The sequence below is a fragment of the Kogia breviceps genome, chromosome 11, assembly GCF_026419965.1.
Source record: "Kogia breviceps isolate mKogBre1 chromosome 11, mKogBre1 haplotype 1, whole genome shotgun sequence".
NCBI classification, from domain to species: domain Eukaryota; kingdom Metazoa; phylum Chordata; class Mammalia; order Artiodactyla; family Physeteridae; genus Kogia; species Kogia breviceps.
In genome coordinates, this window is record NC_081320.1 from 10,586,425 (window position 1) to 10,609,598 (window position 23,174).

Below are 23,174 nucleotides of genomic sequence, written 5' to 3' on the forward strand. Positions count from 1 at the left end.
TCTCATTGTGGTGGCCTCCCTTGTTGCAGAGCATGGGCTCTAGGCACACAGGCTTCAGTAGTTGTGGCACATAGGCTCAGTAGTTGTGGCTTGTGAGCTCCAGATTGCAGGCTTCAGTAGTTGTGGCCCACGGGCTTAGCTGCTCCATGGCATGTGCGATCTTCCCAGACCAGGGATTGAACTGGAGTCCCCTACATTGGCAAGCAGATTATTTAACCACTGCGCCACCAGGAAAGCCACTCCCCCCTTTTTTAAAATTAAAAATTCAACTTCCATACTAGTGATTGGTCTGTTCAGATTGTCTGTCTTCCTGATTCAGTCTTGCAAGCTTGTATGTTTCTAGAAATTTGTCCATTTCTTCTAGGTTGTCCAATTTGTTGGCATATAACTGTAGCATTCTCTTATGATTTTTTGTATGTCCGTGATATCAGTTTTTATTTTCTTTCATGTCTTGTTTTGTTTATTTGGGTTCTCTCTCTTTTCTTCTTGATGAGCTTGGCTAAAGGTTTATCAATATTATTTATCTTTTCAAAGAACCAGTTCTTGGTTTCATTGATCTTTTCTATTGTTTTTTGTCTCTATTTTATTTATTTTCTCTCCCATCTTTATATCTCTATTATTTCACTCCTACTGCCTTTGGGCTTTGTTTGTTCTTCTTTTTCTACTTCTTTGCTGAGATTTTCTATTTTTTTCATTTGTTTAAAGCATGGTCATAATTACTTACTGAGGCATTTTTATGGTGGCTGCTTTAAAAATCTGTGTCCAATAATTCTAACATTTCTGTAATTTCAGTGTTGGCATCTATTGCTTGTCTTTTTCATTCAGTTTGACTTCTGATTGAGGTCTGGACATTTTGGGTATTATGTAATGAGACTTTGGATCTTGTTTACATCTTCTGTTTTAGCTGGATTCCTCTGACAGTGCTCCAGTGGTGGAAAAGGCACACCACCTCATTACTGGCTTATAGGGATGGAAGTCCATATTCTCCATTTAGCCTCTGCTGATATGCAAGGTTGGCGGGGGCGAGGGGGTCTGTCCTTGTTACTGTGGGGTGGGGGCAGAAGTTTCAGTTATCAGCTTGGTGGGGAGGGGTAGGAGAGCCTCATTGCTCTCCCCACAGGACTTCCAATGACACTGACAGTGTCTTTGCTACCACCATGGGATGGTTAAGTCGACTCTCACTAGGCCTCCTCTGACAGCATCCTGTCTAGAAGAAGAAGGGGTACATTGCTACTTCCAGGTGGAGGTGGAAGTCCAGGTTCCCCATGTGGTCTCCATTGTCACCATGGGGGGGGTGAACCTCATTACAGCCTATGAGGGTGGAAGACAAAGAAGCTCACTCAGCCTTGAGAGACATGGGTAGTGGGGGACACAGTTTTTCTGTGGTGTTTGGCTGGAGTAGATCTGTTATTGTCTAAAAGTTTTCTGTCTTTCCTGGTCCTTTGGGAGAAAAAGCAGGCTTTTTTTGAGATTTTTGTCTGCATCTGTTGACGTTCCTGGGTTGCCAGTTTCTTTAGCTCTGAATGTGGGATGTATGAGGTCAAAAGAAAACCCAGGGAATTCAACGCTGTGTTGTTCCTGAGGTTCCAAAGTCCCTAGACAGTTGGTCTTCTCTTCACCTTTCAGAGTCTTCCTATCTTTGTTTTATATTTTGTGTTCAGGGTTTTTAGTTGTGCTTAGTGGGAGAGTAGGGAAAAGTACATCCATCCTCCAGAAGTGACCTTTGACTATGATTTCTTTTTATAAATTTATTTATTTATTTATTTATCTATCTATTTATTTTCGGCTGCGTTGGGTCTTCATTCCTGTGAGCGGGCTTTCTCTAGTTGTGGTGAGTGGGGGCTACTCTTTGCTGTGGTAAACAGGCTTCTTATTGTGGTGGCTTCTCTTGATGTGGAGCACAGGCTGTAGGTGCGGGGGGTTCAGTAGTTGTGACACGGGATCAGTAGTTGTGCCTTGCTGGCTGTAGAGTGCATGCTCAGTAGTTACGGCACACGGGCATAGTTGCTCCTTGGCTTTTTGGATCTTCCTGGATCAGGGCTTGAACCAATGTCCCCTGTGTTGGCAAGCAGATTTTTAACCACTGAGCTACCAGGGAAGTCCCTGACTATGATTTTTGAGAAGAGAAAATGATATCTTGGTCAGATGCTTTCTGGAGAGTTTTGTGAGTTCATCTGAACCCAGATCAGTAGTCTCCCTGGACCTTCCAGTTGTTGTTCCATCTAAAAGTCTGCCTGCAACTATTTCATCCAGTGGCAATACTTGACTTTATTTGGAGGATCCTTTACAGTCCTTGCTGGCCTGAGAAACTGATTTACTGATTCCTCATTCCCATAGGCCCAAGCAGGGAATTTGGGGACCTTTCTATGGCAAAATGTGGGAAACAAAATATGTTGAGTTTTTCATAATGAAAAATAATTTTTCACTTCAAAATTAAATTATTATGATCATCCTACTTTTTAGGTGCCGAAAGTTATCATTTAAATAAACAATAATGGTAAGTAGTGCTTTTGTTTTGTTATCCTTACTTGACTAAAAAAAAGAAAAATGTTGGGACTCCAGGAGGGCTCACAGCAAGGAGTACTTTCCAGAACGTCTGCTGCCAGTGTCCTTGTCCCCATGGTGAGCCAGCGCTGCACCCCGCCTCTGCAGGAGACCCTCCAACACTAGCAGCCGTGTGGATGACAGGGTCTTGGTGCTCTGGCTGTGTGTCAGGCCTGAGTCTCTGCGGTGGGAGAGCTGACTTCAGGACATTGGACCACCAGAGACGTCCTGGCCCCATGTAACATCAACTGGCAAGATCTACATCTCATTGCTAAGACCCAGCTCCACCCAATGGCAAGCAAGCTCCAATGCTGGATGCCCCATGCCAAACAACTAGCAAGACAGGAACACAAACCAACCCATTAGCAGAAAATCATAGTAACTTCACAGGCACCCCAAAACTCACCACCGGACGCAGCCCTGCCCACCAGAAAGACAAGATCCAGCCCCACCCACCAGAACACAGGCACCAGTCCCCTCCACCAGGAAACTTACACAAGCCACTGAACCAACCTCACCCACTGTGGGAAGACACCAAAAACAACAGGAAGTACGAACCTGCAGCCTGCGAAAAGGAGACCCCAAACACAGTAAGTTAAGCAAAACGAGAAGACAGAGAAATACACAGGAGATGAAAGAGCAAGGTAAAAGCTGACCAGGCCAAACAAATGAAGAGGAAATAGGCAGTCTACCTGAAAGAGAATTCAGAGTAGTGATAATAAAGATGATCCAAAATCTTGGAAACAGAATGGAGAAAATACAAGAAAAGTTTAACAACGACCTAGAAAAACTGAAGAGCAAACAAACTGATGAACAACACAATAAATGAAATTTAAAATTTTCTAGAAGGAATCAATAGAAGAATAACTGAGGCAGAAGAACGGATAAGTGACCTGGAAGATAAAATAGTGGAAATAACTACTGCAAAGCAGAATAAAGAAAAAAGAATGAAAAGAATTGTGGACAGTCTCAGAGACCTCTGGGACAACATTAAATGCACCAACATTCGAATTATAGGGGTCCTAGAAGAGGAAGAGTAAAAATAAAGGGTCTGAGAAAATATTTGAAGAGATTATAGTTGAAAACTTTCCTAACATGGGAAAGAAAATAGTCAGTCAAGTCCAGGAAGCACAGACAGTCCCATACAGGATAAATCCAAGGAGAAACACACCAAGAAACATATTAATCGGGCTTCCCTGGTGGCGCAGTGGTTGAGAATCCGCCTGCCGATGCAGGAGACACGGGTTCGTGCCCTGGTCCGGGAAGATCCCACATGCCGCGGAGCAACTAAGCCCGTGAGCCATGGCCGCTGAGCCTGTGCGTCCGGAGCCTGTGCTCCGCAACGGGAGAGGCCACAACAGTGAGAGGCCCACATACTGCAAAAAAAAAAAAAAGAAACATATTAATCAAACTATCCAAAATTAAATACAAAGAAAAAATATTAAAAGCACAAGGGAAAAGCAACTAATAACATACAAGGGAATCTCCATAAGGTTAACAGCTGATCTTTCAGCAGAAACTCTGCAAGCCAGAAGGGAGTGGCAGGAAATATTTAAAGTGATGAAGGGGAAAAACCTACAACCAAGATTACTCTACCCAGCGAAGATCTCATTGAGATTTGACAGAGAAATTAAAACCTTTATAGACAAGCAAAAGCTAAGAGAATTCAGCACCACCAAACCAGCTTTAAAACAAATGCTAAAGGAATTTCTCTAGGCAGGAAACATAAGACAAGGAAAAGACCTACAGAAATAAACCCAAAACAATTAAGAAAACGGTAATAGGAACATACATATTGATAATTACCTTAAATGTAAATGCTCCAACCAAAACACACAGACTGGCTGAATGGATACAAAAACAAGATCCGTATATATGCTGTCTACAAGAGACCCACTTCAGACCTAGGGACACATACAAACTGAAAGTGAAGGGATGGAAAATAGATATTCCATGCAAGTGGAAATCAAAAGAAAGCTGGAGTAGCAATTCTCATATCAGACAAAATAGACTTAAAAATAAAGACTATTACAAGAGACAGAGAAGGACAGTACATAATGACCAAGGGATCAACCCAAGAAGAGGATATAACAATTGTAAATATTTATGCTTCCAACATAGGAGCACCTCAATACATAAGGCAAATGCTAACAGCCATAAAAGGGGAAATCAACAGTAACAAAATCATGGTAGGGGACTATAGCACCCCACTTTCACCAATGGACAGATCTTCCAAAATGAAAATGAATAAGGAAACACAAACATTAAATGACATATTAAACAAGATGGACTTCATTGATATTTAGAGGACATTCCATCCAAAAACAGCAGAATACACTTTCTTCTCAAGTACTCATGGAACATTCTCAAGCATGATCATATCTTGGGTCACAAATCTAGCCTTGGTAAATTTAAGAAAATTGAAATCATATCAAGTATCTTTTCCAACCACAACACTATGAGACTAGATATCAGTTACAGGAAAAAGTCTGTAAAAAATACAAAAACATGGGGGCTAAACAGTATGCTACTAAATAACCAAGAGATCACTGAAGAAATCAGAGGAAATCAAAAAATACCTAGAAACAAATGACAATGAAAACACGATGACCCAAAACCTATGGGATGCAGCAAAAGCGGGTCTAAGAGGGAAGTTTATAGCAATACAATGCTACCTCAAGAAACAAGAAAAATCTCAAATAAACAACCTAACCTTACACCTAAAGTAATAAGAGAAAGAAGAACAAAAAACCCCCAAAGTTAGCAGAAGGAAAGAAATCATAAAGATCAGATCAGAAATAAATGAAAAAGAAATGAAGGAAATGATAGGAAAGATCAATAAAACTAAAAGCTGGTTCTTTGAGAAGATAGACAAAATTGATAAACCACTAGCCAGACTCATCAAGAAAAAAAGGGAGAAGACTCAAATCAATAGAATTAGAAATGAAAAAGGAGAGATAACAACTGACACTGCAGAAATACAAAATATCATGAGAGATTACTACAAGTAACTATATGCCAATAAAATGGACAACCTGGAAGAAATAGACAAATTCTTAGAAAAGCACAACATTCTGAGACTGAACCAGGAAGAAATAGAAAATATGAACAGACCAATCACAAGCACTTAAATTGAAACTGTGATTAAAAGTCTTCCAACAAATAAAACCCAGGACCAGATGGCTTCACAGCCGAATTCTATCAAACATTTAGAGAAGAGCTAACAAATTTCTCAAACTCTTCCAAAATACAGCAGAGGGAGAAGCATTCCCAAACTCATTCTGTGAGGCCACCATCACCCTGATACCAAAACCAGACAAAGATGTCACACAAAAAGAAAACTACAGACCAATATCACTGATAAACATGGATACAAAAATCCTCAACAAAATACTAGCAAACAGACCCCAACAGCACATTAGAATGATCATACACCATGATCAAGTGGGCTTTATCTCAGGAATGCAAGGATTCTTCAATATATGCAAATCAATCAATGTGATACACCCTATTAACAGACTGAAGGATAAAAACCATATGATCATCTCAAAGGATGCAAAAAAAGCTTTTGACATATTTCAACACCTATTTATGATAAAAACTCTCCAGAAAGTAGGCATAGAGGGAACTTGCCTCAACATAATAAAGGCCATATATGACAAACCCACAGCCGACACCGTTCTCAATGGTGAAAAACTGAAACCATTTCCTCTAAAATCAGGAACAAAACAAGGATGCCCACTCTCGCCACTGTTATTCAACATAGTTTTGGGAGTTTTAGCCTCAGCAATCAGAGAAGAAAAAGAAATAAAAGGGATCCAAATAAGAAAAAAAGAAATAAAGCTTGTCACTGTTTGCAGACGACATGATACTATGCATAGAGAATCCTAAAGATGCTACCAGCAAACTACTAGAGCTAATCAATGAATATGGTAAGGTAGCATGATACAAAATTAATGCACAGAAATCTCTTGCATTCCTCTACGCTGATGATGAAAAATCTGAAAGAGAATTTAAGGAAACACTCCCATTTACCACTGCAACAAAAAGAATAAAATACTTAGGAATAAACCTACCTAAGGAGATAAAAGATCTGTATGCAGAAAATTATAAGACACTGATGAAAGAAATTAAAGATGATACAGACAGATGGAGAGATATACCATGTTCTTGGATTGGAAGATCAACATTGTGAAAATGACTATACTACCCAAAGCAATCTGCAGATTCAATGCAATCCCTATCAAATTACCACTGGCATTTTTTACAGAACTAGAACAAAAAATTTTGCAATTTGTATGGAAACCCAAAAGACCCCGAATAGCCAAAGCAATCTTGAGAAAGGAAAATGGAGCTGGAGCAATTAGGCTCCCTGACTTCAGACTATACTGCAAAGCTACAGTAATCAAGACAGTATGGTACTGGCACAAAAACAGAAATATAGATCAATGGAACAGGATAGAAAGCCCAGAGATAACCCTACACACATCTGGTCATCTTATCTTTGATAAAGGAGGCAAGAATATAAAATGGAGAAAAGACAGCCTCTTCAATAAGTGGTGCTGGGAAAACTGGGCAGCTACATGTAAAAGAATGAAATTAGAACACTCCCTGACACCATACACAAAAATAAACCCAAAATGGATTAAAGACCTAAATGTAAGGCCAGACACTATCAAACTCTTAGTGGGAAACATAGGAAGAACACTCTTTGACATAAATCACAGCAAGATCCTTTTTGACCCACCTCCTAGAGAAATGGAAATAAAAACAAAAATAAACAAATGGGACCTAATGAAACTTAAAAGCTTTTGCACAGCAAAGGAAACCATAAACAAGACAAAAAGACAATCTGCAGAATGGGAGAAAATATTTGCAAACCAAGCACTGACAAAAGGCTCAATCTCCAAAATATACAAGTAGCTCATGCATCTCAATATCAAAAAAACAAACAACCCAATCCAAAAATGGGCAGAAGATTTAAATAGATATTTCTCCAAGGAAGATATACATATTGCCATCAAACACATGAAAGGATGTGCAACATCACTAATCAGTAGAGAAACGCAAATCCAAACTAGAATGTGGTATCACCTCACACTGGTCAGAATGGCCATCATCAAAAAATCTCCAAACAGTAAATGCTGGGGAGGATGTGGAGAAAGGGAGCCCTCTTGCACTGTTAGTGGGAATGTAAATTGACACAGCCACTACGGAGAACAGTATGGAAGTTCCTTAGAAAACTAAAAATAGAACTACCATATAACCTAGCAATCCCACTACTGGGCATATACCATGAGAAAATCATAATTCAAAAAGAGACGTGTACCACAATGTTCACTGCAGCACTATTTACAATAGCCAGGACATGAAAGCAACCTAAGTGCCCATCGACAGATGAATGGATAAAGAAGATGTGGCATATATATACAATGGAATATTACTCAGCCATAAAAAGAAACGAAATTGAGTTATTTGTAGTGAGGTGGATGGACCTAGAGTCTGTCATACAGAGTGAAGTAAGTCAGAAAGAGAAAAACATATACCGTCTGCTAACACATATATATGGAATCTAAAGAAAACAAAACGTTCTGAAGAACCTAGGGGCAGGACAGGAATAAAGACACAGACCACAGACGTAGAGAATGGACTTAAGGACATGGGGAGGGGGGAGTGTAAGGTGGGACGAAGTGAGAGAGTAGCATTGACATACATACATTACCAAATGTAAAATAGGTAGCTAGTGGGAAGCAGCCGCATAGCACAGGGAGATCAGCTCGGTGCTTTGTGACCACCTAGAGGGGTGGGATAGGGAGGGTGGGAGAGAGATGCAAGAGGGAGGGGATATGGGGATATATGTATACATATAGCTGATTCACTTTGTTATACAGCAGAAACTAACACAACATTGTAAAGCAATTATACTCCAATAAAGATGTTTAAAAAAATGTTGGCAATCACCAAATTGCTTTTCTTTCTTTTTCTCTTAATTAAAAAAAAAGTGAGATCTATTTTATATACACTGAAATGCACAAATGATAATGGTACCATTCAGTGAGTTTTGACAGATGAAAAGGTAGATTGCATAGTGCACACACCATCCATCATCTAAGAAATTTCTCTCAGCCCTTTTTCTATTAATACCTTCCCTTCACTACCAAGGTTCTGTCTTTGTCACCACTGCTCAGTTTGTTTGCTCTGGAGTTTCATAGGAATGGAAGTAGATAGACTGGATCTTCTGCTCAGCATGATGTTTATGAGATGTTGAGTAATTCATTCCTTCTTTTTATTTTCTGAGTAATATTTCATTGTATATATCTCTGCCAAACTCTCCCAACTCCCTCTCCCTCTCAAATGCTGACTTCTCTAGAACTCTGCTATGAGTCCAGTTCCTGCAGGCTGACTTCAGAAATTGTCCTTGTTACCTCCAGCTGACCTCAACTGCATCATTCCACAGTTATTAAGGTACAATGTCCTGTCTGTACACACCTGCAGGAAGAAAAAATTACTGAAGATTTAAGATCTTTTAATTTTTTTCTACATTAAATGAGTTTGATTGTGTTAAAAAATTGTTTATTCTATTGTTGATGGATGTTACGGATTTAGGATGTTACGGATTTGGCATTATTATGAATAAGATTGTCAGGATCATTTTTTTTTTTTTTTTTTTTTTTTTTGCGGTATGCGGGCCTCTCACTGTTGTGGCCTCTCCCGTTGCGGAGCACAGGCTCCGGACGCGCAGGCCTAGCGGCCATGGCTCACGGGCTTAGTTGCTCCGCGGCATGTGGGATCTTCCCGGACTGGGGCACGAACCCGTGTCTCCTGCATCGGCAGGCGGATTCTCAACCACTGTGCCACCGGGGAAGCCCCAGGATCATTTTTGTTCATTTTTTTTTTGCACATGTTTTCATTTCTTTTGGTAAATACTTAAAAGTGGTATTAATGGATGTTGTAGTAGATATTTATTTAACTGTCTAAAAAACTACTGTAAACAGTTCTCCAGAAGTTGTTATACCATTTACAACTTTACTAACAGTGTTTAAGAGTTCTGTTGTTCCACACCCTCACTGACATTTTGGTGTTGTCAACCTTTTTAATTTAGGTATTCCAGTGGGTACGTAGTAATATCTCATTGTGTATTAATTTTCATTTTCCTGATATTTAATGGTTTGGGGCACCCTTTTGAGTGCTTCCTTGTTTTTCACGTGTCTTTTGTCAAGTGTCTATGTTTAAATCTTTTGCCCATTTTAAACTATGTGCTGTTGTTATTGTTTTTAAAAACACCAAGTTGTTAGGGTTTGTCATACATTCTAAATACAGGTACTTGGATTTTTCCCAGTCTGTAGCCTATTTATTCATTTTCTTAATAGTATCTTTTGAGAAGATGAAGTTTTAAAATTCAATGAAATAAAATTTTTAACTTAAAATATTAGCTTATAAATTTCCTGGGAAATAAAAGGGGCAAATATGATTTTGATTGTGATTGCATTAAATCTATATATCAGTTTGGGGAGAACTGATATTTCAACAATTCATGAACATGGTATATCTCTCCATTTTATTTAATTCCCTCCAACAATGTTTTGTATTTTTCAGTAATAGAATCCTTGAACATATTTCACTAAATTAATTTCAAAAAATTTTAAATATGTTTTAAAGATCTTGCCAGTGGTATATTTAAAATTTTCATTTTCTACATGTATGTTACATATATGTTCCATATTTAGTACACACACAATGAATTTTTGTACATTGACCATTGACTTGTACAATAAGCTCACTAAAATCACTTAATAGTTCAAGTAGTTTGTTTGTAGATTCCCTGAGATTTTCTAAGTACTCAATAATATCATCTGAGAATAAAAACATTTTACTTCTTTCTTACCAATCTGTATTTTTTAATGCATTTTTCTTGCTTTGTTGCATTGACTGAGACCTGAAGGTCAGTGTTGAAAGGAAAGATTGAAATGAGGCATCCTTGCTTTTTTCCTCGGTCTTATGGGGAAAGACTTCTATATTTTGATATTAACTGTAAGTTTTTCATAGCTGTCCTTTATCAGATTGCAGAAGCTCCCTTTTACTCCTATTTTGAGTTTCTATCTTGAATATTTTGTAATTTATCAAAAGCTTTTTTCTGAATCAATTGTTTTCTGCATATCGATCATATAATTTTTCTCCTTGATTCCATTAATGTAATCAGTGACATTATTTTTTAGTTGTTGTTTTGTTGTTGTTGTTGTTGTTGTTGTTTTAATATCATCCAAGGTGCATTTTGATTTTTTAGTTTTAAACCAGTCTTGCATTTTGGGGATGAATCCCACTTGGCCATGATGCTGGTCCATTTTATATATAGATGATTTTACATGCAAACACTTTGTTAAAGATTACTGTATCAATGTTCATAAGGAATACTGGTCTTTTCGTTCCTTGTTATGATCTTGTTAGCTTTTGGCATCAGGGTATGCTGGCTTCATAAGAGGAAAAATATGTTCTTCACCTTCTATTTTTTTAAAGAGATTTTGTATAAAATTGTCAATGAGAGTTTTTACCTGGTGTAATAATACCCTCTGAGAATAAAGAAAATTGGGGGACAATTTTTTTGTAGTGAGAAGACTCTCATGGCAACAAATCTCCCTGTTTTTACTCATCTTAAAATTTTTAATTTCATCTTCATTTTTAAAGGACAATTTCACTGTATGTTGAATTTTAGATTAATTTGTTTTCCTATTGTCTTCTTTCTTTCCTTGTGTCTGGTGAGAATTCAGCTATCATTCTTATCATTTTTCCCATGCATGAGATTAAGTTTTCTCTGACTAAGCTTACAATATTTTCTTACCTTTTGTTTTAAGCAATTTTACTATGGTGTACCTAGGTATGGGATTTTTTTGTTTGTTTTAAAATTTATCTATTTGGTGTTCATTGTATTTCTTGAATATATAGAGGATGTTTTATATCAAATTTGGAAACATTTCAGCTATTACATCTTCTAGAATTTTCTCATTCTCTCTGACATCTGGGATTCCAATTGCATGTATGTTAGGTTGCTAATATAATCTCACAGGGCACTGATGTTCCCTTCATTTTTTTTTTTTTTTTCTTTTTTCTCTCTGCCCCACTTAGAATAATACTGATCTGTTTTCAAGTGTAGTAATCTTTTTCTGCAATGTTCATTCTGCTATTAAACCCATCCGTGAATGGGTTTGTTTCATTTTACAGTATTTTCAATATTTAAATAAAACATTTATTCTATTTCATTTTTAAATAGTCCTTTTTTCAGTTCTAAAATTTTCCTTTCATTCTTTTTTAGAGGTCATATTTATCTCATGAAGTATCCCATTTTAATCTATTATATCCATTTTTTTCTTATAAATTCTTGAATACATTTATAATCATTGTTTTTAAAATTTTGCTAATTCAAATAACTGGTCATCTGTAAGTTTGCTTTTACTAATTGTACTTTCTCTAGATTTGGGGTTATATTTTCCTGCTTCTTTGCAGATCTTACACCGTTTTATTATACTCCAGACACAATGTATAACAGATTTTATTTTCTTTTGTTTATTTCCTTTTCTTTTGTCTGGTGGTTAGGGTATGGGGCTGATCATTAGGGTTCCAGAGTCAACTTGAGCAGGGGCTGCTTTAATTAACCCAACCCCCATGCCCACCCCCATACTGCCTTTTCGGTCCTGTCAGCAGTTGAGTTGGCAGGATGTTGGAACACAGTCTCAGAAATCTTTGATTCAATTTTGGGTTCAACTTCTGGTTGTTACCATGGGAGCTAAGTTCTCTTGAATCATTTTACATCTTAACTAGAAGTCCTCCCAAATTGCTTTTGAAATCATTTGGTTGATGAAATTCAAAATTCCAGGACCAATGGACACAGAATTTCTCCATAATAACTTGGGACTCTTACTGTATATTTAGTTCTGGCAGTTTGTGTAGCTTCTGCTTCTTGAAAAAAATAGTTTGACTGAAAATTATTCCTTCTTGGGTATGTTCACATTTCTTTGGGTCTGTACTTATATGGCTGAACTATCAGCTGATTAAAATGCCATAATCTCATGTATGAAAACGTGTGAAGCTAGTAGTGAAGTTTTACTTTAACCACCTAATTTAATATTCTTTCTCGGTTCATGTAAATGCCTTTGTAGAAAATGCTACCAAGGGCGGCATTGTGGTTACTTTAATTCCATTGCCAATACTTTTATATGGTTTCCTGTATTCTAAAGGGAAGGCTATATGCACTTGTCTTCTTTTTAAACTTTTCCTCTTATGAATCACTAGCAGTATGAATAAATGTCAGAAGTTCTTATTAAGTGGTTAAAGTTGATACCTCTGTCTCAGCGTTCTTGATTTAAGTAATGATGATTAAGCAGACTTTGTATTAGAAAATGCCAGAGTTATAAAAAAATTGTTTTTTATTACTAAGTAAAGAACACGCAATAATAATAATATTTATAAATACTCTGTGCCAAACTCACTTGGTTCTGACATTTTAGAGATAAGGAAGTCACAACATCAGCATTCAAAGTCCTACTCCTTTACTAAAACGGGCTTTGCCAGCAATACTTAGAAAAGAACAGAATTATGTACTCTTTGGTCGAGAAACATTGCAATAGGAAAAACACTTGGAAGGTAAATTTGTCTCTCCTCAAAATAAACTCTCTAGTTAGGCTAAATGAAGGCATTTTTGTTGTTGTTTTTGTTTGGTAAGGAGTGCAGTTTCTCCATTCTAACATCTCAGACTATGCTAAACATTTTTATCAGATGAAGAAATAATCAGCATGAAATACAATTAATATTGATGCAGAGAAAATATTAAGCTGGAGTCCTGATTATTTAACAGAACCACAGAATTTCATTTCATGCTAATGAAACCTGGCCATAGCAACCATGAGAATGTATGTGTTCTTGAGACCAAGAAGCTAAGGGCTGGCCCCGCCTTGAGGAGCTGGCCAGTGGTCAATAGAAACAGAGCAGAGCTCCCCTTTCCCATGGTTGTTGGGTAAATTGACAGGGCTAGAAGCACAGCACACAGTGTGCGATTCTGCCCCACGTAAAGGTTTCAGGTATGTTTTTCTTTATGTTGACCACTAGCCTGGAATTTGGGGCTAAGGTGGCAGATTAGCTGTTACAGACCTACCATTCTGACCCTTTAGACAATGTTTGTCTACAGAGGCAGGCAATTCTGCAAGAGAGGTGAATGGATGGGAGAGAAGTTGGAAGTCTTCACAACAAGTGGTACCAACTGCAGGGTAATTACTTAATTGATGCGATTTTCACTCATCACTCTTTGACAGTCAGCCTGTTGCTCTTTGAAGGGATTTGACTTGTGTTTGGTGACTTAAGGTGTGGACCAGAAGAGCAGGAAGGCCTGTGTAGGAGGAGAATCCACAGAGCAAGCGGCCCTCTGTCCACAGGTAGGGAATCTGTTGTTTCTTGAAGACCCTTGTATCTGAGCCTCATTGGCTCGTTTTCTGGAGGGTTGAAGCCTTGTCCTTCTTGGGAAGAGCATCAGACTGGCCCTTTCACGTCATGGCGGCTAGCTCTGAAGCCAGTGTCCTCAGCACCTTCCTTCAGAGGCAACATCTGAGAGGCCTCTTGCATCACCCATTGCTGTCCTAAGTCCTCTTGGGGAGCCTGAGGCAGTGCTTCTGGTCAGATCCATGCTTTCCACGTTGGACACATGTGGAGCATTGATTCTGACTTAGGGAGAATAGCACAGGTCACATGTTTGCTACAGTGGTGGAGGCATTTCCTCAGGGCAACACCCCGTACCCTCCAGAGACTGGGAACAGTGAGGCACTGGGGGAAAGACGGAGGCAGAATGGAAGCTGTGGAAGCAGAAAGCTCTGGATGAAAACCCTAGTTGTCCCAGTTATGAGGTATGTGACTTGGAGCAAAAATCCTAAACTCTTTAAGCCTTGGTTTCCTCATCTGTAAAATGGGCTGGTAGCTGACAGACTTGTTACGAGGACTAAAGGAGGCGGTTGATATAAAGGCCTCGTCTGTAACCCGGCACACAGTAGATATCCAGTAAATGGCCATCTCAGGGAGCAGAGCACAGAACGCCTGGGTCACATAGCCGATAGGCCACTGCACGATGTTGTTATAAAGATGCTGGAGATGCAGAGATGCTGCCACATCAAGGCAGCCGAGTGGCTCCCTCTGTACCTTTACGTGTTCAGCCACCTGGGAAGGGGCGTGGAAAGCATGGACCCTACGCGGAAGAGGTGACTCCTTGGCAAAGGCTGGGGGGTACCAATCTACAACATGTCCGCTGGGGGCTAGGATTGAGCAACACTAGCAGGGGATAGCAGCAGAGGCTAAAGGCAGGCAAAGGTGGCCAGAGGCACCTGGCAGAATCTCAGTTATATGTCCCAGCAGCAGTGAAGGCTGTAAATTATAGGCACAAGCAATATGGAAACCTCACTTCACCCATCACTTCAACTTATTCCCTCATCTCATCTTTTAGATTTAAAAATATTTGTCGATTAATTGTTTTAAGCTTCCCCTTCTTTGAAAGTTTCTGGCTCACTTTCTAGTTAATCCAAAATAAGTCCGTTGAAGAAGAAGGGACAGAAAATTACGTGAATAGCCCCCCAATATCTAACAATGCCTTAGAAAGTAAAGACGGGCTACGTAGAGATTCCTTTTGAAAAGTATGTGTAAATGCTATCTTATAACAAGTGTATCTGTGGTTTGGTTTGGTAAGGTTACAAGTGTCCACTTCTGTGCTTTAACCAGCTACAGTCATTGGTACCAAGAAGGACACTCTTGCAAATCACCTTTAGGACACGCACACACACGATGTCATTTCACACATGAGGAAACAGGTCAGGGAAGGCTATTGGCCCACGGTCACAGTATGAGGGAGTGGTGGAGCCTCACTCCACACCTTGGCTGCCTGGTGTGCTTTCGTGAGAGAATTCTCTGCAAACCCATCACCCCTGATTTCCCAGGCATCTGGGGGTCAGATGCCCATGTAAACCTTTTGCTCTATCATCCACGCACATGAAATGCTAGCCATGTAAAATCTAGCTCTGCTATTGGAGGTACCTGATCTGAGTAGCATCTATGTGGTAATGAGACATATAAGGGCAGGTATTATTCTTTTATTTTTAACCAGCCCAGACCTCCTGAAAGATACGCTCCAAAATATCACTCTTTAAAATCAATGTTTTTCCAAAAAAATAAAATATAAAATAAAATTTTCAAATGAAATCAATGTTTCCAATGGGTTTACTACCCTTTTGTAAGGCAGGTCATCCTTTCCTCGAGGTCAGCGTAGGCATGGGAGGCCATTCTGTAGGTGATGGTGGAACTTCCCCTGGTCCTGGCTGCACTCTCCCAGGCAGCCAAAGCCAGAAGGGGTCTCAGAGTGCAGGGGGGCAGCCACTCGGCCATCGTTCTCCCTTGGCAAGTCGAGCAAAAGCCTGAACAGTGCCATGTCACCTGCCAAGAGCAGCTGTGTTCTTCTCCTGTGTCCTGACATTCTGTTACTGACCCAAGAGTGAGTTTGGGAAGAGATTTTAATAACACCCAGAAAGATATATCCTTTTGCTGCTTGACGCAGTCAAAGCACTGTCAGAGGAGGCCAGGTACAACCAGAGATTTAACTAAGAACTGGAGTCTCAAAACATAATACCCCAAATGTCCAAGCTTCAGTTGAAAAACAGGCATCAGACCAAGAACAAGGAAGATCTCAAACTGAATGAAAAAGGACAATCAATATATGCCAAGAGATGACAGAGATGTTGGAATTATTTGATGATTTTAAAGCAGCCGTCATAAGAATGCTTTGAGCAGCAATGATGAATACACTTGAAACAAATAAAAAATAGAAAGTCTCAGCAAAGAAACTGAAACTGTAAAGAAGAGTGAATGGAAATTTTTGAACTGAAAAAATATTATTTATATATATTTATATATATATATATATATATATATATATATATATAATAGTCATACATAGATAATACAGATGAGAATTAAGCATTCAGGGAAAATAAAAGTGACAGAAAAGCAAATGGAGGGCTTTTCCGGTAAGTGGCCTGTGGTGACCTCTAAAAATGGTTCGCTATTCACTTGACCCAGAAAACCCCACAAAATCATGCAAGTCAAGAGGTTCAGATCCTCATGTTCACTTTAAGAACACTCGTGAAAGTGCCCAGGCCATTAAGGGTAGGCATATGTGAAAAGCCACCAAGTATCTGAAGGATGTCACTTTAAAGAAGCAACATCTGCCATTTCCTCGTTACAATGGTGGAATTGGTAGGTGTGCCCAGGCCAAACAGTAGGGCTAGACGCAGGGTTGGTGGCCCAAAAACAGTGCTGAATTTTTACTGCACGTGCTCAAAAATGCAGAGAGTAATGCTGAACTTAAGGGCTTAGATGTAGATTTTCTGGTCACATCCAGGGGAACAAAGCCCCCAAGATGCGGCACAGGACTTACAGAGCTCATGGTCAGATCAACCCATACATGAGCTGTCCCTGTGATCTTTACTGAAAAAGAACAGATTGTTCCTAAACCAGAAGAGGAGGTTGCCCAGCAGAAAAAGATATCCTAGAAGAAACGGAAGAAACAAAAACTTACAGCCCGGGCTTCCCTGGTGGCGCAGTGGTTGGGAGTCCGCCTGCCGATGCAGGAGACGCGGGTTCGTGCCCTGGTCCGGGAAGATCCCACATGCCGCGGAGCAACTAAGCCCGTGAGCCATGGCCGCTGGGCCTGTGCGTCCGGAGCCTGTGCTCCGCAACGGGAGAGGCCACAACAGTGAGAGGCCCGCATACCGCAAAAAAAAAAAAAAAAAAAAAAACTTACAGCCCGGGAATAAATGCTGCAAAAAATAAATGCAAATAAAAGTAAAAAAAGAAAGCAAATGGAGGGAATCAGTATCTAGCTAGTACCTACTATGTGACAAGGGCAGTAATGCTAAATGCTTTATTATTATTATTATTATTATATAATAGAAATATATTATTACATATTTATTACTTAACCCATACAAAACCCTAAGAGAGAGATAATATTCTCTTTCTACAGATGCAGAAACTGAGGCTTGGCAAAATGAAATGACCTGTCCAGGTTCTTTCGACTAACGTAGCAAGTATTTTAGGATGGCTTTACAAAGGCAGTAAATCTGTAACCAAGTACAGAAGAGACCTTGTTCAGTTGCAGGGCGTCAAGTGAGGGAGAACGGAAACGTGGTCCAGATCCCGGTAGTGAAGGGTGTCGTGTGGAAGGCAAGGTAAGTTTCCTTGGCGCCCAGTAGGAAGTGCAGATTGTGCTTGGATGGTGGATGCGGAAACTGGTTATGGGAACTCAAAACATCGAGTGCTGCTAAAGGACTCAAGTTCACAATCGGTCATTTTACCTTAACCTGAGAAGCAGGTGGACGTGATTCCAGGCTTTGGGGAAGAAGAATGATCAGATCAAAAAATACTCGAGGAAGGTAAGAATCTAGAGAACGTAATGGGGGTCTGGATAAAGGGGCTACGGAAAAGAGCGGAGGGGGTTCTCGAACCAGATTCCAGGATAAAAATAAATAGAGCGGAGGAACTCTGGATGACTTTTCCATGGCTGATGAAGACAGACCACAAAGATGAATCGACCTTTCTCATGTTTGAGGTGTGCCTGAGGGATGTGTGCTGATACCCCCGATACCCATTTCATTTAACATTTTCAACTATTTGGAGAAGGTGGTTCACTGAAAAGAAGCAATACATTCTGATGTTGTTTCACACACATGCGCGTGCACCCATTGTTATGAAAGGTTTCAGACAGCTCAGAGGGGTCGAATCGTACGATAAGGGGTCTCTGTACCTGTTCCCCAGCTTGTCACTTTCACGCCGCCATCCTCTCCCAAGTGGAGTCCACAACTCAGTTGTTGCAAAACAGAGGTGTTGATGTATACCTTCATCTTTAAGGAGGATGCTCTTTCCAGCTGTTTTAAATGAGAAAATTTAGGCATCACAGAATAAAGAGAAATCCAACCAGATAGAAGTGGCAAGTCATGCATCCATGTACCCATGCCTGATTTCACACCCTGTCAACTCAGCCCCCCGAGTTTATGTGTAAGTGGAGAGATTCGCATTGAAACTTACCTGGATATGAGTTTCTTGGAAGCTTTTAGAGGCCTTGATAATGGTTTTGGGGGATAAAGAGTTGATAACTTTCTGCTTTGCTGCCTTTTGCAGCTTACACTGTGGCCTTCGCATAAGTACCTCATTCCATCCTCTCAGCCACTTTGGGGATCAGACCTGTCACCCGCACTCTAGAGTAGACAGACTCCAGGCCTTGGAGATGAACACCTGCTGGCCATCCTTGTTTAAGACATCTCTGGGAGTCAGGAAACACTGCAGTCTTGGTGAAGTGAGGTGACAAAGAGGCAGCCGTCCATCACACAGGGTGCCTCTGGCTTGGCCTGACCAGACCCCATCTGTTTCCCTCTACTAATGGCACAGGAGAACTTAAGCATTTACAAGACTTGGGATCCCTAGTTGCAAATATTTTATGTCTTTTTTCCCCATCCTTGACACTTGCTTGTACTGAGGATTTATGTTGGAGGCTAAAGCCCCTCACAGAGATGCTGAAGGAGTGGGAGATGGTTATAAGGCAAGTCCTGGTGATTTGCCTTCTAAACTGCACTAGGGAAGTGGGCTAGGTGGTGGCCTGCAGTGAGACCTCCAGCCTGCTGTTCAAATTCTCTCCCAGATACCCACTAACTGGACACTCATCTGGCTTTATAAGCTATTCTTTCAGGACTGACATTCTCTCTTTTCCATTAAGCCTATTGTCAGCTACACCTGTCAGCAGCTTTAATTGTACAATTATAGCACTGTCCTCAGATAACTAAGGTAAGAAGGTAGAAGTGCAGCTACAGATAGCCCCAATGGATGGCAATTTGAATTACAATTTTTTCTGGTTTCAGTTACCTGTTGCTGTGTAACATACAACCCTGAAACTTAGTGTCATGAAATAACAGTTGTTTATTTCTTGCAATTCTGTGAGTAGGCAACCTGGGTTCTAGTATAGTTCTTCAGCTGGTCTTAGGCAGGGCCACTGCAGTCATCCGAGTTTAACAGGCCCGAGGGCCTCACTCACGTATCTAGCAGTGGGTCTGGCTCTTGGCCAAGGCACCTCGGTCCATCTCCACATAGCCTCTCACCATCCTCCAACAGACTGGGCTTCTGCACAGCAAGGGGTCTCAGGGTCCCAGGGAAGCAAGAGCAGGAGTTGCAAGGCTTCTTGAGGCCTAAGCTCTGAAACTCACACAGTATCACTTTCTGCACCTTCTATTGGTCAAGTCACAAGGCAGCCCAGATTCAAGGGATGGAGAAAAAGACTCTCTCACAGTGCCCAAGCAAGAAAGGGGCTAATTAAGGGACATTTCAACTTGGGGTAAGGGACTTTACACAAACACAGAACAGCATAAGGTCATCTGGTACTGGGAACAGAGATGTGGGGATATGGGAAGAGGCAGGAAAACCTCTGCACAGAGTCTTAGGAATAGCTGGGGTGTTGTAAGCACACCGGGTACCTCGCACCTTGGGCGTCTGTTGTATAACTCACGCCAACACCATGGAAAAATAGAGTTTGTTTAGAGGGCTGTAAAGCGTAGTCACTGCCCATCCTAGGCCATCCTGCTCTCCCAGCTGGAAGAAGGAAAGCAGGGAGAGTCAGAAAGAGGAAGAAAAAACTAATCTACTGCAACCAGGTGGGGATGGGAGGCAAAACCGATGTTATAAATCCCTCCCCCCAAATCCACATATTCACATATCCACATACTGGCCCTCCCTCTTGGGCTGTTTCCTGTTTTTTTAAAGTAGACATTCTCAACTCCTGCTCCCTGGATACTTCGAATGGATCTCATGTTCTTATTTTTAGACCAGTACTTCCCTTGCTTTGGGGCTGTCCTTTTAAACATTTTCTGCAAGAATTTATAACTTGTTCATATTCTCTTACTTTTAAAGGGCACTTCTCCATTGACGTTTTTTCAAAAGCCGGTGAGTATTCTTTGTAAAGAGATGGGTGGGCTTGGGGTGCTTTATCCAGCACAGTTGGCTCACATACTGGCAGGATGGGGTGAGGGAAGGTGGCTACAGTATGTACCATTTTTTATGCTTACAGTATGGAAGTATATGTTTGGTAAGAAAACTAAACTTGTATAGTACTTGGCTAAGTCCCAAAGGGCTCTCTGGTAATAAGGAAATGCTGGAATTGAGTACTAATCAATGCTACAGTAGTTACCTAAGTTTACTTTGTATGAAGATCGTATTTGTAAAAAATCTCTACAACGGCTCAATAACTGCACGAGGTAGGCGGCCTGTCTCTGCAGTGTGCTCCTCTAACTCCAGTGCCCAGCAAACCCCTAACACAGGGTGGACTACAGTACATACTTTGTAAGTAGAAGAATGATCACTATTATTATCGTCCCCAGAGGCAGAGGTGGGAGGCTACCTGGGATCAGAGTCAAACGCCCTATAATAGGAATGATGCCTGATCATTCCACCTGGACAGTAATCATCGTGGGTTCGTGTTGCAGCCTGTGACACACGGAGAAAGCAAGAAGGAGGGCTCTTTCACACAGCCCCGGAAATTCAGGTTTAGAAAGAATCTTAGCAATCAACAGTCTTCTCAGTCAATCCAGTATTCCTCTTTAGAGGGTCTTTGGAGGGTTTGGTCCCTGAACACTTATGTGCAAGGAAACACTCTTTTTCACCAGCCATTGGATTCCTTTTTCATAAAAGATCTACTTTATTCTCACTCTTAGAGGTGTAAAAATATCGAATAGAAACCTGCCGCCTGTAATTTCTACCTCTGGACCGTTATTCTGTGTTCGGCCTCAGACAGACCAAACCCATATTCTCTTGCACACAGCGCTCATTCGAATAATTGAATTTCCCCTGTTGCGGAATAGATGACAAAACTGGTTGAGTTTCATAATGCTAACCCAAAGGAAAAATTGTCTTGAATAATGATATTACAATACGTGGAGAGTTTAGGGATTTGTACACCATCGCCTGGTTTTGAACTGTGTGTGTAGAGACATTGAGAGTTGACAGATTAGTCAGGGATTTGTCAGGAGTATTAATTACAAACTTTGAAATCTTGGTCAGTGAAAGTTCATCATAGTGCATCTTGCAAATATGATCAAAGACTTTTCAGTACTGATTTGATGATGCTTAACCACAGTGTGTAAAGAATGAAGGTTTTCATTAGAAATTACTGATGTAATAGAGCACGCTGCAAGGGAAGATGGATTGTTGGACTATTAAAATTCATGCTGTTCCCCCACCCTACCCCACCCCTCTTTGGGGGGCCCAACTCTCATTGTCTCTGAACACCTGAAATGGAGTTTTGAACTGCTGCAAAGATGTGTAGTCTTTTTTTTTTTTTTTTTCTTGCGGTACGCGGGCCTGTCAGTGCTGCGGCCTCTCCCGTTGCAGAGCACAGGCTCCGGACGCACAGGCTCAGCGGCCATGGCTCACGGGCCCAGCCGCTCCGCGGCATGTGGGATCCTCACGGACCGGGGCACGAACCCGTGTCCCCTGCATCGGCAGGCGGACTCTCAACCACTGCGCCACCAGGGAAGCCCAAAGATGTGTAGTCTTAACAGCATTAGTGCGGCTCAGCGATGACCACCACCATGAGGGCACAGGTGGGGCTGGTGTTAAGTGATGTATTTAAAACCATAAAAATGAACCATAAAAACCTGGGGGCTAACTGTAATTTGGTGAACGAAAGAAATTTACGGCTGGCTGAAAACTTGAAAAATGGAGGAGTAAAGTGTGTAGCTGGTAAGTGGAAAGGAAAGCAGTTCTTCTGTCTTGCCCTTGTCAAGGTTTAGGAAAACAATCTTATTTTTGAGAGCTTTTTTTTTTTTTCTTTCTCCTGCCACCTAAACCATGGGAAATGAAATAAAAACACACTCAATGCAGCTCCTCCAAAATCACTGGGCTGCATTTCCCTCTCCCTTCGGCAAGGAAGACTTATCCGTGCCTTCCAGAGGTTGTCAGAACATGGAGGGTGTCAGTGGGGTTCTTTTGTGCTAATTTCCCACAGGTAGATTTCCCGCAGCAGCCAGGTGGAAGGCACACAAAGGTGCCAGTGCCTGGTCTTGGTCCCCCGGTCCCGGTCCCGTTGTGCTGGTGTTTCAGGAAACATGGCCTGCTGCCAGCCATGGGTGGGAGGTGCTAGTCCCTATAGAACTGGGGCACGTCTTCTCTGGTTCACCTGTTCTGATGCTCTTCCTGTTCAGTTGCCTCTGTACGCCAGAGGGTGGCACCCCAGGCACTCCAGAGGTGGAATGGAGGAAAAGGGAAAGAACTGGAGGAGAGGTGGGGGGAAGGGGATCGGAGGGGAGAGAAGGGCTGGAAAGGGGAAAGTTGATCAATTCTCTGATTTTGGTCTCCGGCTGCCAGCTAACTTGGAGCCCACCCCTACCCCTTCACGGAATAAGCGGGCTTCGGCCAGACTAATTGTCAGAGTTAGGAATTTCTAAGATGAGAAAGGCTTGTGACGGTGACCAACAGCCTCTATCCTCCTGGGTCCCAGGAAATCGGAAGGGAAACTAGCGTCGGCGGCTGCTCGGTGTGCCGGGGCTTCGGGGGTGGGCGTAAAAGCCGCT

The 23,174-nt window shown here is 41.1% G+C and overlaps 1 protein-coding gene across 2 annotated transcripts in view; it reads left to right on the forward strand.

Moving 5' to 3' along the window:
* The window catches only part of LOC136792066 (acyl-coenzyme A oxidase-like protein), a 192,979-nt gene that overhangs the window by 169,609 nt on the left and 196 nt on the right, over window positions 1–23,174 (forward strand). The window contains exon 3 of one of the 2 annotated variants that reach the window (XR_010835230.1): window positions 8,915–9,003. The exons of the other annotated variant lie outside the window; for it this stretch is intronic. The gene's annotated coding sequence lies outside the window, so the exon portion shown is untranslated. Of the gene's footprint in view, window positions 1–8,914; window positions 9,004–23,174 lie in introns of those variants that run through there. 2 annotated transcript variants of the gene reach the window in all.